This window comes from Mytilus edulis, chromosome 4, assembly GCF_963676685.1.
Source record: "Mytilus edulis chromosome 4, xbMytEdul2.2, whole genome shotgun sequence".
Taxonomy (NCBI): domain Eukaryota; kingdom Metazoa; phylum Mollusca; class Bivalvia; order Mytilida; family Mytilidae; genus Mytilus; species Mytilus edulis.
In genome coordinates this window covers 65,984,575-66,002,898 of record NC_092347.1, presented here as the reverse complement: position 1 = coordinate 66,002,898, position 18,324 = coordinate 65,984,575, and the positions used below count along the sequence as shown (strand labels likewise).

At 34.9% G+C, this 18,324-nt stretch overlaps 1 protein-coding gene and 1 long non-coding RNA gene across 3 annotated transcripts in view; one reads left to right on the top strand and one right to left on the bottom strand.

Annotated features, from left to right (window-relative positions):
- Positions 1–3,733: 3,733 nt before the first annotated feature.
- LOC139520259 (uncharacterized) lies at positions 3,734–16,756 on the bottom strand. Of its 2 annotated transcripts, XR_011663848.1 has the most exons (4): positions 16,669–16,756; positions 11,974–12,051; positions 4,773–4,935; positions 3,734–4,611 (listed from the first exon to the last, which is right to left on the bottom strand). It is a non-coding gene; the product is annotated as an uncharacterized lncRNA (long non-coding RNA). The 2 variants fall into 2 exon arrangements; XR_011663847.1 differs by having other exon boundaries at positions 3,734–4,935.
- LOC139520255 (uncharacterized) overlaps positions 10,870–18,324 on the top strand; it is a 56,496-nt gene continuing 49,041 nt past the window's right edge. Inside the window, exon 1 of the mRNA XM_071312746.1 lies at positions 10,870–10,949. The gene's annotated coding sequence lies outside the window, so the exon portion shown is untranslated. The remainder of the gene's footprint in view (positions 10,950–18,324) is intronic.

Genomic DNA, 18,324 nt, shown 5'->3' with positions numbered 1-18,324 from the left:
CGTCACCTAGTGGAAACTTTGACAAAAATGCATACAAACACACAATCTTATCTTAACATACCTTTCCGTTGGATCCTTTGACGCCACCTGGAGGAAATTTGGACAAAAATGCATACAACACACAATCTTATCTTAACATACCTTTCCCTTGGATCCTTTGACGCCACCTAGAGGAAACTTGGACAAAAAGGCATACAAACACACAATCTTATCTTAACATACCTTTCCCTTGGATCCTTTGACGCCACATAGAGGAAACTTGGACAAAAATGCATACAACACACAATCTTATCTTAACATACCTTTCCCTTGGATCCTTTGACGCCACCTAGAGAAAACTTGGACAAAAATGCATACAAACACACAATCTTATCTCAACATACCTGCTGTCTGATCCTTTGACGCCACCTAGAGGAAATTTTGGACAAAAAGGCATACAAACACACAATCTTATCTTAACATACCTTTCCGTTGGATCCTTTGATGGCACCTAGAGGAAACTTGGACAAAAATGCATACAAACACACAATCTTATCTTAACATACCTTTCCCTTGGATCCTTTGACGCCACCTAGAGGAAATTTGGACAAAAATGCATACAAACACACAATCTTATCTTAACATACCTGCTGTCTGATCCTTTGACGGCACCTAGAGGAAACTTGGACAAAAATGCATACAAACACACAATCTTATCTTAACATACCTTTCCGTTGGATCCTTTGACGCCACCTAGAGGAAACTTGGACAAAAAGACATACAAACATACACACAATCTTATCTTAACATACCTTCTCTCTGATCCTTTGATGCCACCTAAATGAAATTTGGAGAAAAAGGCATACAAACACACAATCTTATCTTAACATACCTGCTGTCTGATCCTTTGACGCCACCTAGAGGAAATTTGGACAAAAAGGCATACAAACACACAATCTTATCTTAACATACCTTTCGGTTGGATCCTTTGACGACACCTAGAGGAAACTTGGATAAAAAGGCATATAAACACACAATCTTATCTTAACATACCTTTCCGTTGGATCCTTTGACGGCACCTAGAGGAAATTTGGACAAAAATGCATACAAACACACAATCTTATCTTAACATACCTTTCCCTTGGATCCTTTGACGCCACCTAGAGGAAATTTGGACAAAAAGGCATACAAACACACAATCTTATCTTAACATACCTTTCGGTTGGATCCTTTGACTGCACCTAGAGGAAACTTGGATAAAAAGGCATACAAACACACAATCGTATCTTAACATACCTTTCCGTTGGATCCTTTGATGGCACCTAGAGGAAACTTGGACAAAAATGCATACAAACACACAATCTTATCTTAACATACCTTTCCCTTGGATCCTTTGACGCCACCTAGAGGAAATTTGGACAAAAATGCATACAAACACACAATCTTATCTTAACATACCTGCTGTCTGATCCTTTGACGGCACCTAGAGGAAACTTGGACAAAAATGCATACAAACACACAATCTTATCTTAACATACCTTTCCGTTGGATCCTTTGACGCCACCTAGAGGAAACTTGGACAAAAAGACATACAAACATACACACAATCTTATCTTAACATACCTTCTGTCTGATCCTTTGATGCCACCTAAATGAAATTTGGAGAAAAAGGCATACAAACACACAATCTTATCTTAACATACCTGCTGTCTGATCCTTTGACGCCACCTAGAGGAAATTTGGACAAAAAGGCATACAAACACACAATCTTATCTTAACATACCTTTCGGTTGGATCCTTTGACGACACCTAGAGGAAACTTGGATAAAAAGGCATATAAACACACAATCTTATCTTAACATACCTTTCCGTTGGATCCTTTGACGGCACCTAGAGGAAATTTGGACAAAAATGCATACAAACACACAATCTTATCTTAACATACCTTTCCCTTGGATCCTTTGACGCCACCTAGAGGAAATTTGGACAAAAAGGCATACAAACACACAATCTTATCTTAACATACCTTTCGGTTGGATCCTTTGACTGCACCTAGAGGAAACTTGGATAAAAAGGCATACAAACACACAATCGTATCTTAACATACCTTTCCGTTGGATTCTTTGACGGCACCTAGAGGAAATTTGGACAAAATGCATACAAACACACAATCTTATCTTAACATACCTTTCCCTTGGATCCTTTGACGCCACCTAGAGGAAATTTGGAGAAAAAGGCATACAAACACACAATCTTATCTTAACATACCTTTCCGTTGGATCCTTTGACGGCACCTAGAGGAAACTTGGACAAAAATGCATACAAAAACACAATCTTATCTTAACATACCTTTCCCTTGGATCCTTTGACGCCACCTAGAGGAAATTTGGACAAAAATGCATACAAACACACAATCTTATCTTAACATACCTGCTGTCTGATCCTTTGACAGCACCTAGAGGAAACTGGGACAAAAATGCATACAAACACACAATCTTATCTTAACATACCTTTCCGTTGGATCCTTTGAAGCCACCTAGAGGAAACTTGGACAAAAAGACATACAAACATACACACAATCTTATCTTAACATACCTTCTGTCTGATCCTTTGATGCCACCTAAATGAAATTTGGAGAAAAAGGCATACAAACACACAATCTTATCTTAACATACCTGCTGTCTGATCCTTTGACGCCACCTAGAGGAAATTTGGACAAAAAGGCATACAAACACACAATCTTATCTTAACATACCTTTCGGTTGGATCCTTTGACGGCACCTAGAGGAAACTTGGATAAAAAGGCATACAAACACACAATCTTATCTTAACATACCTTTCCGTTGGATCCTTTGACGGCACCTAGAGGAAATTTGGACAAAAATGCATACAAACACACAATCTTATCTTAACATACCTTTCCCTTGGATCCTTTGACGCCACCTAGAGGAAATTTGGACAAAAAGGCATACAAACACACAATCTTATCTTAACATACCTTTCGGTTGGATCCTTTGACTGCACCTAGAGGAAACTTGGATAAAAAGGCATACAAACACACAATCGTATCTTAACATACCTTTCCGTTGGATCCTTTGACGGCACCTAGAGGAAATTTGGACAAAAATGCATACAAACACACAATCTGATCTTAACATACCTTTCCCTTGGATCCTTTGACGCCCCCTAGAGGAAATTTGGAGAAAAAGGCATACAAACACACAATCTTATCTTAACATACCTTTCCGTTGGATCCTTTGACAGCACCTAGAGGAAACTTGGACAAAAATGCATACAAACACACAATCTTATCTTAACATACCTTTTCCTTGGATCCTTTGACGCCACCTAGAGGAAACTTGGACAAAAATGCATACAAACACACAATCTTATCTTAACATACCTTTCTGTTGGATCCTTTGATGGCACCTAGAGGAAATTTGGAGAAAAAGGCATACAAACACACAATCTTATCTTAACATACCTTTCCGTTGGATCCTTTGACGGCACCTAGAGGAAACTTGGACAAAAATGCATACAAACACACAATCTTATCTTAACATACTTTTCCGTTGGATCCTTTGACGCCACCTAGAGGAAATTTGGAGAAAAATGCATACAAACACACAATCTTATCTTAACATACCTGTCCGTTGGATCCTTTGAAGGCATCTAGAGGAAACTTGGACAAACAGGCATACAAAAACACAATCTTATCTTAACATACCTTTCGGTTGGATCCTTTGATGGCATCTAGAGAAAATTTGGACAAAAATGCATACAAACACACAATCTTATCTTAACATACCTGCTGTCTGATCCTTTGACGCCACCTAGAGGAAATTTGGACAAAAATGCATACAACACACAATCTTATCTTAACATACCTGCTGTCTGATCCTTTGACGCCACCTAGAGGAAACTTGGACAAAAAGGCATACAAACACACAATCTTATCTTAACATACCTGCTGTCTGATCCTTTGACGCCACCTAGAGGAAATTTGGACAAAAATGCATACAAACACACAATCTTATCTAAACATACCTGCTGTCTAATCCTTTGACGCCACCTAGAGGAAATTTGGACAAAAATGCATACAACACACAATCTTATCTTAACATACCTGCTGTCTGATCCTTTGACGCCACCTAGAGGAAACTTGGACAAAAAGGCATACAAACACACAATCTTATCTTAACATACCTGCTGTCTGATCCTTTGACGCCACCTAGAGGAAATTTGGACAAAAATGCATACAAACACACAATCTTATCTAAACATACCTGCTGTCTAATCCTTTGACGCCACCTAGAGGAAATTTGGACAAAAATGCATACAACACACAATCTTATCTTAACATACCTTTCCCTTGGATCCTTTGACGCCACCTAGAGGAAACTTTGACAAAAAGGCATACAAACACACAATCTTATCTTAACATACCTTTCCGTTGGATCCTTTGACGTCACCTAGAGGAAACTTGGACAAAAATGCATACAACACACAATCTTATCTTAACATACCTTTCCCTTGGATCCTTTGACGCCACCTAGAGGAAACTTGGACAAAAATGCATACAAACACACAATCTTATCTTAACATACCTGCTGTCTGATCCTTTGACGTCACCTAGAGGAAATTTGGACAAAAAGGCATACAAACACACAATCTTATCTTAACATACCTGCTGTCTGATCCTTTGACGTCACCTAGAGGAAATTTGGACAAAAAGGCATACAAACACACAATCTTATCTTAACATACCTTTCCCTTGGATCCTTTGACGCCACCTAGAGGAAATTTGGACAAAAATGCATACAACACACAATCTTATCTTAACATACCTGTCCGTTGGATCCTTTGAAGGCACCTAGAGGAAACTTGGACAAAAAGGCATACAAACATGCACACAATCCTATCAAAACTTACCTGCTGTCTGATCCTGGACGTCACCTAAAACATAAAATGAAATAGATAACCATACCTCACTTATAATTCTTTAAAGTGACCTATAGAAAATGGAAATAAATTTAAAAAAAAAGAAGAAAGAAATACACCTATAGAAAAAAGAAAAAAAAAAACACCATACATATGAAAACATGAAAATGAAATATACTGAGCCAAAAAAGTTTAGCAACACTTTTTTTTCATTGTTATTTGTTTTTCTGGATTTTTTTTTATTAAACATCATTGATATAATCCTTAGTTTTACCTGAAATTTTAAACAGTCGTACTTTTTGCCAGGTGATTGATTTCGTGCCATTTCAGCTTTGCACGTGTAATTGATGTTTTACTTTCTGTACCTGTACTTTTAAAACAAAATTCAATTTTGTTTTTGCACACACGTTCAGAAACACACCATTGGTAAGAAAAACACATAAAAGTTTGAAAAAATTGCATGGGGCGTCAACCATGCCTCTCGGAAAATGACGGTCAGATGGCTCTTGGAATGGTTGATGCCAGCATGAGTGTTGCTGACGTCGTGGCTCGATTTTATGTGCATAAGTCAACAGTTTAGGGACTAGCAAACAGAAATCAACAAATTGCAACAACACAGGATAGGTTGATATGCCGTAGACCAAAAACAACAATTGTCAACATGTGGTAATGTTCTTCTGGCCACAAGAGTAGTGCATTGACTAAGGGTAGCTGCTGGTGTTCCTGCCAATCCTTCATTGATGCACTTAATAGAACATGGCAGAGAAATTGATTTTGAATAACACTATACTCATTTCCGCATTTTGACCCTCCCGTGCTCCATACAAAAAATATCCTAATGAATATGAGTGTTAAACATTCATGTTGCTTCTGACATGTCATAATTCCATTTTTTTATTATCATTTTGTAATAAAATTTCATATTTTTGTTGCTAAACTTTTTGAGCTCAGTATAGATAAACATACATCACTTTCGATTCTTTGAAGTTACCTATGCTATATATTTTCTATAGGCTATAAAAAATATAAAGAAACTTAAAATCCAATTGTTCAGAGATCAATTGCAGGTCTTTCCACAAGTAAGGATAATTTTAACAGTATTCTTAAAATTTTAATTGGATTACCTCCCATACACTAGCAAATTTACCTGACGATATCGGGATACAGGTATTTAGTTGGATCTTAAAATGCACTTGTGATTTGTTTAAAACCGGTTTATAAAATAAACGAAGAAATGACGAAATGTTCAGAACTTATTTAAATCTGTATTTGGGTAAGATGGTGCAAGCATACGATTTTTATTGCGTCTTACACTTTGAGAAGTGAATAATCTTTAGCTACTTTATCATGTTTATTTTTAAAAATATTGTGTAAAAACGTTAATTATGAGCTATGAAAGTCAAGTGGCTCGAGCATTTTTCTGAGGAAGTTTTAAAAAATTGCAAAGAAATATTTGAACAGTGGATTAGCTTTCATTAGTCTTCACTATCTATAGATTAACAACTTTTGGTGATATTTATAATTTAGAATCATCATTGAAGGTGGAGCACGATTGCAGAGTTAATTAATTATATTGATGTGCCATTTGTATGCAAGAGTGACATTCTGTTGTATTATGTGCCAATTCGAAAAAGTTATGCAAGTATTGTCTCCCTTTAACAGGTTCATTATTTTATAATATATGTTTCTGATATAATTTTGAATAATTACAAAATGTATCAATTCAATATATTTCAGCTTTAGTTATTGGTGTATCAAAAACATTGGTGTACGAATATCATTTCATAAATTTGAAACGTTTAAAATGATAATATACCAATATAAAGAATCATTCATCATTTTTGAAAAAGACTATCAATCAAAATCGAAGTATCAATTGTCCCTTCATGATAGATTGATTGAGAAATGAACCAGAGTAATCTTATAGTAATCACAGAGAGAGACTAGCAAGCAATTTTAAATTCTAATGCAACAACGTTTGTAACGTTCATTTTGATTGGATAACGTCACTTTCTTACATGGCATCAATTGACAATTGATGCTATGGGGCGTACGCGCATGCGCAGACGGCATATGACAGATTTTAATTACGTGTTTTAACGTTGTTTTCTGTCAGTTTCATTAGAATGGAGATAACAATATTGTATTTTAAGCTCCGACGGCATCAATTGGGGATTTGATGGTCGCAAATACCAGTTTACTGTCTCCGCTAACGCGTCGCCAGTAAACTTAATTTGTGACCATCAAATCCCCAATTGATGCCGTCGGAGCTTTAAATACAATACAGTTATCTCCTAATTGAAGCTTATTCAAGGTTAAAACAATTTTCCACTATAAACAAATGTTACTGTATACAAATATAAGGACTTTGTTAGCTAAATCTACAGATTTTATTAGATATTATGAATTTTTATTACAATAGATTAATATGCTACTTACACTGCTTTTAAATTGTTTAAGTTGTCCAGAAAAACCTTTGTCCCCCTTTTTTCGGAAATTACATTAAAATGATAGGGAATTTTGAAAAAATGTCTGTTTTAATTTTAATTTAAGTGATAGACAGGTTGCCGGGGCAGAAAATGAATATACACAACAATACACACCATTAAAACGAAACATAATGACTGTTGTTGCAAAAACACAGGTTCCTGAGCTATTTTAAAAATCGAAGCGAGAGGCTTTTAACATTGCAGTGTAAAATACAGGCTAAAATGGCTGAAACGTCAAATTTGCAAACTTCGTGTTGAAAATTGGCTACTAAGGTCATTACAAAAACAGGTTGCCGGGGTGAAATTTGAAACTTAAACTTCCAAAGAATAAGCAAGTCCAAACCTTGTATGTGTAGTCGTTGAACTCTAGGTTCCCAAGTTAAAATGTCACTATTTCAAGAAGAATAAACTCACGAAAGCACGAACAATTCACTAAATTCGCGTTCATTGTTTTGATTTTGACCGCCTGACAACTTTACGGAAATATCAAAGTGATTGTAAATAAGGATTCTGTGATGGGCAACTTATAATATCCGTGTTTTAAAGATTTTAATGATTTTAATGATATCAAGCCAGTCCAGTTCAAACTACTATCACGTGGTACAATTCTCATTTACATATTATGAATATTAATTAGCAAAACCACTATTAATTTCTGGCTATGTAGCTATGGCAGCCATCTTGGTTGGTTGGTCTGACACCAGACACATTTTTAAAACTAGATACCCTAATGATGATTGTGGCCAAGTTTGGTTAAATTTGGCCCAGTAGTTTTAGAGGAGAAGATTTTTGTAAAAGCTATTGACGCTGGACGAAGCCAGATGCTAAGTGATGAGAAAAGTTCATTTTGACCTTTGGGACAGGTGAGCTAAAAATGCTTATTTGGGCCCCTTTTTGGCCCCTAACTTATTGAAACCCTTCAAGCAAGAACCTAAAAACTCAATTCCAGCCTTTCCTTTGTAGTAAGGCAGCAACCATTTGATTTTCTGGGGGGGCTATGGATTTTTTTGGAAAAAAAAGTTTGTTTTCAGTTTTTGGAGAAAAAATAATATGTTTTGATTCCTGTTTCCTGTCCATTTATAAGGAAATGGGGAAAGGATTTTTTTTAAACAAAATTTACTTCTGGATACTATCTTATGATCATAAACAAGCTTCTGTCAAAGTTTGGTAGAAATCCAGGATAGTTTTAGAAAGTTAATAAAATTTCAACAAGAGTGCACACCCTGAAATATCTCGCCTTCTTTACTAATCATTGATATTATGTTGACAGTCTTAAGTATAAAGCTTTAGTACAACTGTCACATAAACTTAACTTTAACCAGGACAAGAGTGCACACGCTGAAATGTCTCGCCTTCTTTACTAATCATTGATGATAGTCCTAAATATAAAGCTTTATTACAACTGTCACATAAACTTAACCAAGAAAACTAAACATTGACCAACGAACCATAAAATGGGGTCAACGTCAGATGAACCATGCCAGGCAGGCATGAACAGCTAACAATACTGCTATACAACAAATATAGTTGACCTATTACTTATTGTTTAAGAAAAACAGACCAAAACACAAAAACTGAACACTGAGCAACAAACTGTGAAAATGAGGTCAAGGTCAAATAAAACCTGTGTGACTGACATAATGATCATACAATATTTCCATACACCAAATATAGTTGACCTATTGCATATAGTATTAGAAAAAAAGACCAAACTCTAAAACGTAACTGTGACCAATGAACCATGTAAGTTTGAGGTCAAGGTGAGATGACACCTGCCAGCTAGACATGTACACCTTACAAAAATTCCATACACCAAATATAGTAGACCTATTGCATACAGTATTAAAAAACCCAGACCAAAACTCAAAACTAAACTATAACCACTGAACCATGAAAATGAGGTCAAGGTCAGATGACACCTGCCAGCTGGACATGTACACCTTACAGTCCTTCCATACACTGAATATACTAGACCTTTAATTGCTTATAGTATCTGAGATATGGACTTGACCACCAAAGCTTAGTCTTGTTCACTGATCCATGAATTGAGGTCAAGGTCAAGTGAAAACTGTCTGACTGGCATGAGGACCTAGCAAGGTACGCACAAACCAAATATAGGATGAAATTTGAAAAAAATAGGCAGGGCAGGACAGGAGTTTTGAGTAAAAAAAAAAGGCAGGATGAGACACTTGCAAAAAAAAAAAGTCAGGACGACAATTAAGTTAAAAAAAAGTCAGGATAAACTAAAAAAAAAAGGCAGGACCGAACAGAGTGAAAAATAAAAAGGCAGGACAGCTAAAAAAAAATGCAGGACAAAATTTTTCATCCTAGCCCCTCCATAAAAATCAAATGGTAGCTCCCTTAGGTCTAAAATGATACAAAAGTTCGGTAAACAGGAAGTTGCTTAGTGATGAATCTGAAAAAGCATCACTTGGTATAGCTGATATATATGTAGGACTCTAAAGTGCGATGATCACGCTAAAGTGCGATGGTCTACGCTAAAGTGGGATGGCTGTTTGTTCGCTAAAGTTCGATGGTTAATCACGCTAAAGTGCAATCAGACTAAAAGGGTAATGTTAAAGGGCTTAAAGTATTAAAGAACACGGATTTAAAAAATAGACTTCTTGCGAAAGCTAGTACAAGGTTTTATGACATATTTGATAGGCTTTATAATTACCAGTAGTCTTAAGTGATCAGTGTTTTAAATTAAGAAGAACGACCACGTAATTATTGGTAAAATGGTAATTTAGGTGTGACAAAAATCTATATATCCTGTATATGTTTTTTTTTAATTCAGGCCCTTAACATATTTGGATAATTGGTGTAGCTTGCCGTTCACACAGTCTATCACTAATGTGAACATTTCCTCTCAAAGTTGTCATTGTAAATTACAAATACAAAATTCGTTCTAATTTTTTAGCAGACAATTTATGATTTACGCATGGAACCATGACGTACCTTTATTTTACCGACTTTACTTTTCATTAAAATCAATATTTGAACGGGGACGGCAAAGTAAACTTTAACATAAACAATGATTTCAGTGTATCCGTTAGCTTCAAATAGAAACAGGATAAAGGATATTTATAAATAAATGCATATACTTTTGTATCTGTATAGTAAGATGGTCGTCTGCTGAACAAAAGTCCTAGCACTGAAAAAACCCACATTTGCTTCAGCCGACAAAACAGTTATCATGTTTAAATTGAGTAAGTCATGGACATTCGCTTTTAAGTTGTTAATCAAATATTCTACATTTATCTTTCGGCATGTTCATTTTTTGTTTGTATAAAAGTTCGTTCACGTCATAATCCATAGTATGTTTATTACATCTATTCTTTCTTTAGCGTAGACCATCACACTTTAGCGTGACCATCGTACTTTAGCGTCTCCATCACACTTTAGAGTCCTACATATATAAACACCGAAACCAAATTTCAGAAATTTTTTCCTTGTATTGTAGTTCCTGAGAAAAATTAGACAAAAAATATTCATGGGACGGACAGACTGATGAACTGATGGCTGGATCGACAGACAGAGGTAAAACAGTATTACATACCCCCACCTCCCCCCTTTTTCAAAATGGGGGGAGGGGTAAAATGAGATGTAAAATGTTAATATTTTTGAACTATGAGATTTCAAGTTATTAGAACATATATTAACGACATTAAGTAACTATAAAGAATTGTATTACTGTATATATTTTATATAAACAAGTAAACACCCGTGATATCGCGGGTCCGTGACTGAATTAAAGTATATAACTATGCCTAAGCCTTATTTTAGTAATTGGTATTGTCATCTGATAATTAAGTCATGTCGATTATAAGATACACAGTTTTCTCTGCTTTCAAATCTTTGTTTGAACCCGTCGACCTGGAACTTATCAGTTATTGGAAATATTAATTATTTGGAAAACAAAAGGTCCTGGCTATCCAGGAATGGAGTATTTTTTAATCAACAGCATTGTCTTATATTTATCTTAGAAAGTCTTGCTGATTGCTAAACAAAACTACAATAGGGAACAATTTGACAATGATTGAATTTAGTAGTGTCAGTCCTTTGATTATGACCCGTGTGTATAGCAAAATCCTAAATACACCATTCGGTGGTGCGCCTGTCAAATGCGGAACGTACAGATAAGGTAATAGCTGAATATACTATTTGTATCGGTATCGGATTCGACCCGGAACTTGATAATTATTGGCAATATTAATTATGCTGAAAACAAAAGGGTCTGGAGTGGTGTAATTTTTAATCTACACCATTGTCCTATATTAGTTATATATAGAGTTGAATTCTTTGATTTGTCGTTTTTACCCGATGACGGCTGACAAATTGGACCTTGTAATTTTAGTATTATAGATTATAAAATACATTTCATTCGTGTATAAATTTGAAAAAGAAATTTTGGACTAATTTGTAATGATTTTTCAAGCTGTTTCTCCAACTAATTTGAAAACTAATTTTCAAGCTGTTTCTCCAACTAATTTGAAAACTATTTTTTATTATCTAACAAATTTTAACATAGTTTCAAATACAATTGTAATGAGCAAATACTTACATCATCATTATCTGGCAACTAAAATGAAATCGTCTGCCTGTAGGTGTCAGGACTGAACTTTCATCTGGGCTTATTCATCTGTAATACAAAATAAAATTATTCTTATATGTACGAGAAAACAGTTAGTAATTGAAATAAAAATATATTTAAATCAAAGTAATATGAAGATATCCAAATTGACAATCAGAAACTTTTCTTTTGTTCTGTTAGACTAAATTAGAGAAAAGATTTCCAAGCGCATGATACGCTGGACGCTTTTGAAGAATAAAGTTCCATAAGTCCTCAATGTTATAAATTTATAAAAAAATAAATAATTAAAGGTTTAATTTAATAGGTAAAAATCCGTCACCAAATTTTCATGAAAACTGCTCAAAGCACTGAGTTATTGCCTGAAAAACGGGAAAATCCTCAATTTTTTATGAATAAAATTTCATGACTTATAAAACACAAAATTTAAAATTTATAAAGATTGAAAAGGAGCTTACGTCAAAACATTTTAAAAATAATTATCAAAGTTTTAATGCAAATTGGTTAAAGCATTTTGGTGTTATTGTTGGACAAGGTATACCATAATACGTCCCTTAAATGGGCGTATAAAAATAAAAAGATGGGGTATGATGAGACAACTCTCCACAAGAGACCAAATGACACAGAAATTAACAACTATAAGACAGCCTACTAATGACAATATGTCTGGAGGATATGATATTTCAATACACCTTCTGATCATCACAAGCCAATGAAAAGTGTTCAGACCCTGCATGCAGCTAAAAGACATTAATAAAGATGAGTAAACAGTCCAACAGAATTCAAATTATCTAAAATAAAAGTTTTGACAATCATGCACAGCCAATAAATCACTATTTTCAGGAAGTGATATTACAATGAAAGATGACCTTAAAATCACTTAGGTAACAAACTTTCAGAAAACATGATATGCTGAAGGCCACAACAAATTAATTTCTAGTTCTTCTTACACTTATCAAAAAAAGGGTAGCAAGAGAGCGAAAGTTTGTTGGTTTTTTCTTCTTCAAAATTTCATTACTTGGCAAGGTAAAGAATTTTTACTAGCGACCAATATTATTTTTGAAATATTAAAAAAATAAAATCTATGAAAAATATTTTATGCCACCTACTATAACCTCTCAAAGAGATAATGTTTAAGCAAGGGTTTTTAATTCACAGAGTTCTGAACTCTGTACATAATGCATCATCTAACATTCATATTTTTTTACCGCATGCAGTGATATTAATGCCCCACTCTGGCGTGGGTTTTACTTCCAGTTTGAGAAAGCCCTATAGTGAGGCCACAATTAAAAATATTTTGGTTTGCCCAAACCCTACCTAAAGGTTGAGAGTGGGTAGGTAGGTAGGTATTTTCTTTTTTTTTTCAAAGAGAGAAACTGAAGTGTTGTGTGTTTATTAGTCTTCATGCCTATGTGATTAAAAAAAAACTTCTTCAAATCAGGACAATAAAAGAATTTGAGAAGGCAGCTTTTTTCTGGGTAGGTAGTGTTTAGGCAAACAAACCTATTCTTTTTTATGGCCTGACCTGGTATTTCTAGTCCCCAGTCACCCAAAGGGGGGAGGGGGGAGAAAAATTTAATAGCAATCAGATCTTATGTATATGGTATATATTGCTCTGTGTTGAAGGCCATACTAAGTGTGAACTGTATTGGTTACATACCTCAACATATCTGGTCTCTGGTCAAAGTTTGTCTCATTGACAATCATACAAATTATTTTCAAAAGATTTTATTAGTACATTGTTCAGTTGGATTGAAGTGCTATTTCAATTACCACAAACACTTTCTTATCAATTTCCATGCTTTATAACTTTGTAATGATACTAAAAAATATAAATTAAAGTTTGGAGGAAAAAAAACTTGGTCACGGTCAGATGAACCATGCCAGACAGACATGTACAGCTGACAATTCTTCCATACAACAAATATAGTTAATCGATCTATTGCTTATACATGAAGTTCATGAAAAACAGACCGAAACACAAAAACTTAACAATGAGCAAAAAACCATGAAAAAGAGGTCAAGGTCAGATGAACCATGCCAGGCAGGCATGTACAGCTAACAATTCTTCCATACAAACAATTTAATTGACCTATTGCTTATAGTTTAAGAAAAACAGATCAAAACCCAAAAACTTAACAATGAGCAATGGACTGTGAACACGGAGTCAAGGTCAAATAAAAAATGTGCGACTGACATATAGATCATAAAATATTTCCATACACCAAATATAGTTGACCAATTGCATATAGTATTAGAAAAAAAAACTTAACTTTGACCACTGAACCATGAAAATGAGGTCAAGGTCATGACACCTGCCAGCTAGACATGTACACCTTACAATTATTCCATTCACCAAATGTAGTTGACCTATAATTGCATTGCAAACAGTATAAGAAACTGAACCATGAAAATGATGTCAAGGTCAGATGTTACCTGCCTGAGTTGGGATATGTACACCTTACAGACCTTTCATACAATGAATGTACAACACCTTTTGCTTATAGTATCTGAGATGTGGACTTGACCATCAAAACTTCACCTTGTTCACTGATCCATGAAATGAGGTCAAGGTCAAGTGAAAACTATCTGACGGGCATGAGGACCTTGCAAGGTACTCACATACCAAAAATAGTTACCCTATTAATAAAAATAAGAGATAATTTAACATTAGGCAAAAATCTTAACTTTTTATTACAGTAGTCACTGAATAATAAACATTAGGTCATGGACATCGGACATGTGACTGACAGAAACTTCATAACATGAAGCATCCATATATAAAGCTCTTATTAAGAAGTGAGCTAATGCCGACGCCGGATCGATCACTATCCCTATGTTCAGTTTTCTGCAACAAAAGTTGCAGGCTCGACAAAAACAAGAATGTGTCCAAAGAACATGAATATGTACTATCATTTTCCATGTTCAGTGGACCGTGAAATTGGGGTAAAAACTTTTAATTTGGCATTAAATATAATATCAAAGGGAACATGTGTACTAAGTTTTAAGTTGATTGGACTTCAACTTCATCAAAAACTACCTTGACCAAAAACTTTAACCTGAAGCTGGACAGATGGATAGATGAAAGGACGGACGAACAAAAAGACGGATGACGAAAACGGACGCAGACCAGGAAACATAATGCCCTCTTCTATTGTAGGTGGTGCATAAAAAAAAGTTAACAAATATAATAGTATCATTGTGGTACCACTCCAATGCATTGCACTGCCATCATTGGGATTATCTCTCATCCATGTTATATCATCAAGACATTGAAAAATCTTCCAAATTATTCAGAGGCTTCACTGCTTAATATAGTGCCAAATTGTGATCTTCCACTAAGCACTTTAAACATTGCATTATCAGTCTGATTAAAATTTTGTTTTTATGAATTTGAAGACGCAGGTTTCTTTTATAAAAAAAAGTACTTTTTTCTGAACAGAAATTTCAGCTGTATAAATATGTTGACTCTATTATTGAAATTCAGGTGGTTTATATTATCAGACAAGAGGAATTTCTTTCGGGAAAGTGTTTACTTTTGTGAAATATAAAATAATTTGAGTTTTAATAAGGCAAAGATTTTTAATTTATTGGTTTATTGATAGGCTTAATTCTTTATAACATTTTAGTAATTAATGTTCCTTTTCATTAGTTAAATTTATAATTTCATAACTATAGCTTGCTTGGCATTTTTAGACAAGAGAAATCATATGGAAAAAAAACCATGCCAAGTTAATTTATTCAAAATAATGCTTTGCTTACCTCACATATTGTGCATGTAGCACAATTCCAATGACCATAAAATATGATTTTGTTGTATTATTCATGTTTTTGGCAGGACCTACACAAATTAAAATACAGGTTGCCACCCCAGGTGGAGATAATCCTTAAATTTGGGACTGTCCATCAGTAAAGTTCTCAGTGGCGAATCCAGAACTTAATATCATAAAGGGGGGGGGAGGGTGCTGACTGTCCTAAGGGGGCTCCGCTCCAGTCTTGCTTCAGTGAATCCCTATATAATCATATAATCAACCAAATTTTTCCAAAGAAAGCCCCCCCCCCCCAAAGGACCCGCCTATGGTTCTTTGGGTAAAGTTTCTTCAGATAATATAAATATGTGCTCATTTGTACTAAGTGGTTTTTACAACAACAACAAATATTTTACATGACTTCAAGTGTACCCCTCATAATAGGGATAGTCATTACATTGATAGGTTACCCCTCATTCCAGGGGTTGTTCCCAACCTGAAATGGTTAATATAGTTGTCAGTACAACAAAAATGATAGACTTAACTATACAATCCTGTCAAGCACTGAATATGGTTTATACTACATAATACTTTATAGACCTGTTTTTTTTTTATTTCTATTTATTTCTATGGCATGTTAATTTCAACTCGATTTACATTAAAAAAAAAAAAAACACACACACACACAGGCCGTGCGGGTCGAGTAGACCCGCCAGGGAAAATATGGTAAGTGTAACAAATTCAAAGCAGATTACTGAATTATGAAATTTGAATGTTAAATCTTCTTTCTGGATTGTCTTTTTATAAACTCGTTTTCGACAGCCACCAAAATAAACTTGACATTCATTTTGTGCAACACTTCTATTATTTTTCCATTAATTTGTGAACATGTTATTATTAAAGAAAGAATACAATCTACCTTATGCAAGAGACTTTCCAACCAAAGTGATATTTATCCTAAGTGAACAGCCTGTTTCGTGAAACAAGTAATTCAAAATGAATTCCATGTTAAAGTGTTCACAAATTAGAACAAAAGAACTATCCCGCCAAATCATAGTGCCCAATAAATAGCCGTGAGGCATTTTGTCCAATGAACCATGCAGCCCAAATGGGTGTTGCTAAACGGCGGAAACGGAAAACGGAACGGAAACGAAAACGGAAAGAAACTTTTATATAGACGAAATTTAAGGGGGGAAATAAAGAACTATGAAAATCAATAGATCTTGTCTTGCTGGTAATTTTTGCTATTAAAATTTAGATATATTTACCATATATTTTAATATAACAGGCGAACATGCAAGTGAGAAAATTCGTCATATAAGGTCGATAACTCATGTAAGAAGTCATTTGACTGTTTTTACGTTAATGAACATTAGGTGTAGCTCAACATTCTAATAAAATTGAGAATGAAAACAGGGAATATGTCAAAAAGACAACAACCCGACCAAAGAGAAGACAACATCCGAAGGCCACTAATGGGTGTTCAACAAGATAATCCCGCACCCGGAGGTGGTATCAGCTGGAGTCTAAATAAAATTGTGTGCTAGTTCAGAGAAAATGGGCGTCACACTTAACTCCAAAACACATAAATGAGATTAAATAAAAAAATATACAAGACTAACAAAGGCCAGAGGTTCCTGACTTGAGACAGGCGCAAAAATGCGGCGGGGTTAAACATGTTTTGTGAGATCCCAATTTTACTCTCCCTCTTTATCTCTAGCCAATGTAGAATAAAGAAACACGTATGAAGCATACACACATTAAAACTCATTTTAATAGAAGTCCGAGTCCGATGTCAGACTATACACGTTTTTCACATCAGGTTTTCGTTAAATTCATAGCGTTTCTTAATAGACAGCACTTTCATTTTATCCCTGTGTTTTAATTTAAGCCATGTTGGCTAACTTGGCTGACAGGAAGTGTTATCCAACACAGTTATTAAATTAGATACACCAATGGTAATTGTTGCAAAGTTTAACCAAAACTATCAGGCGACTCCCTTAAAGACATATGTTCAATAACATTTGGCTCAGTAGTTTCAGAGACTGAGAAATTTTGTAAAAGTTAATAAAGACGAAATCGGACGACGAACGCCAAGAGACGAGAAAGGCTCACTTAGCAGGGCCAGGTCAGATGAAAAAGAACTCTCGCAAAGTGTACCACTAAAGAATTAGTACCAGCAAGAAACGACCATGACAGAGCAAAATATTGAATGAACATTTCACTATAATTGTATCAACTAAGAAAACATCAACTTAATATGTACCACTAAATAAACCGGTTACATCCAAAATGGAAAGACATAATAACATAAGTATGGGCGAGAACAAAATTAGAATATGGATTCAATACATAAAAAGTTTGTTTACGTCTTAGATGCATGATTCTTTTATTAGTTGTCAGTGGCTTTGATTTAGCTGTCAGTTAACTGCGAGAACTCTCAGATTTGTACCTGGTGTCTTTTTGTTATTGGGATGTACAAGTACATGGCCACGTCCACTTGTATTTGTGTCCATCTGATCATGAGGAGTTCTGCCTTTTCAACGGATTTTTATAGCAAATTCGTACTGATGTT